The following is a 1712-nucleotide window of genomic DNA, read 5'->3' on the forward strand; positions in this document are numbered from 1 at the left end:
AAGAAGAAGAAACTGTTTTAGACACTAATAGGCAAGATTTTTCTGACTGCAGGGTTGAGAGGAGAGGTTCAATTCAGTCATGAAGCCACGTGGGTTGCAAACATGAAAGTTTATTTCTTGCCTGGGCGCAGACTGAGGCAGAATAATACATTCGCCTGGGCTGAGGCTATAAGATGCATCACTGCTAAGCTCAGGGACCAGTGGCCTTATATACTGTACAGAAAGGAGGAATAGGTTTGGCCCCTCTGTGGTGGAAAATACACGCTGAGGTTTTCTTGATTGAACAACTCCTCGACTTTTTCAGTCATCGTCGTCTGATTCCCTGTCCTTGTTTCACTGGCTTCTGACAGGGGCACAGCCTTTTCCTTTGGTGCAGAACGTTCTACAAGGTCAGCCTTGGGGAGGAACGTTCGAGGGTCTACTCATGGGTAAACACGGAGGAACTTTGGCTCTTAGCAGACTCTACTCAGCCTTACAATGGTTATGAGGAGTCCTGGAACTGGGGTGAAGGGAAGGATGCAGAGGGAAACAAAAAACAAGTATGGAGGCTTTAACTGGAAAATGAAATTAAAATTAACTGCAACAGGTGTTAATGAGTGGGGTTTTCTCTAGTTTTAGGAACAGTACAAATATTTCATTATGATAGCCTATACTGGAAGTGAGTAGCAGTCCGAGTGATATAGTGGTTGTTAATCCTTGGCCTGTGAGCCACATGGTCATCAGCTTGAAATGACCAGCAGCTCTGAGGGACAAAGACTGGGCTTTCTATTCCTATAAATAGCTATAGTCTCAGAAACCCCCAGGGGGTCACTATGAGTCACCATGGAAATGATGGAAGTGAGAGTCAGAGACTGCAATTGAACTCACCATTATATTAGGTCATAACAGATGTAAAATTTTACATTTCCTCAGTGAGTGTTAATTAGAAATCATTATTTTTGTACTCAATAATTATTTTGGATTTGTAAGATGTATTGGGTTTTGTCTTAGATTATGGTAATATTAAAAATAGCTAGGCTTCTGCCCACATTACATGCCAAATTCTAGTTGGCTGGTCATTGCCCTATATAGACTATTATTATGAGAAATCACATTATAAGACTTTTTTCAGCCTACTCAAATCTTGTGTAACCTGTTATCTTAAATAATTCTTAGCCAAGGCTCCTGAAAAACTAATTTTATGAAATGCTTATCTGAGATGTTCAGATATCAGAATCCACATATTTTTAATTGATTGTCATCTATAAATGGAACTCCTAGGGTGATATGTGGTCTTGTGACTGCTGAAACAAAATTTTGCAAATAACAGCTAATCAGATATAAGAACAATTTATTATAAAATATTTGTGAGGTTTCCAGGAACCAATCAACTTATGGGGAATCAAATGATTGAAGTGTTAATTCCTTGCATGCATGTTTAAAAGTGCTTTGTTGGCCCAGCTCAGGAGAGTACTTGCTTCATTTTGTGAACTTTGAGTTGCCCCTATTTGCATTTCCCCCATTCCCCAGTCAAAATGCTCCTTAGAAGTGAGAATGGTTAGACTTTATCTCATGTATTTTGGTCATCTTATCATGACAGACCTGGAAAAGACATCATGTTTGGTAGACTAGAAGCTCGGTATAAAAGAAGAGGACACTCAACTAGATGCCTTGACACTGTGGCTGCACCAATGAACTCAACCATAACAACAATTGTGAAAGTGTCGCAGCAC

Source organism: Echinops telfairi, unplaced genomic scaffold (assembly GCF_000313985.2).
Source record: "Echinops telfairi isolate 266 unplaced genomic scaffold, ASM31398v2 ScPeMD7_7404;HRSCAF=8442, whole genome shotgun sequence".
In the NCBI taxonomy this organism is placed as follows: Eukaryota; Metazoa; Chordata; class Mammalia; order Afrosoricida; family Tenrecidae; genus Echinops; species Echinops telfairi.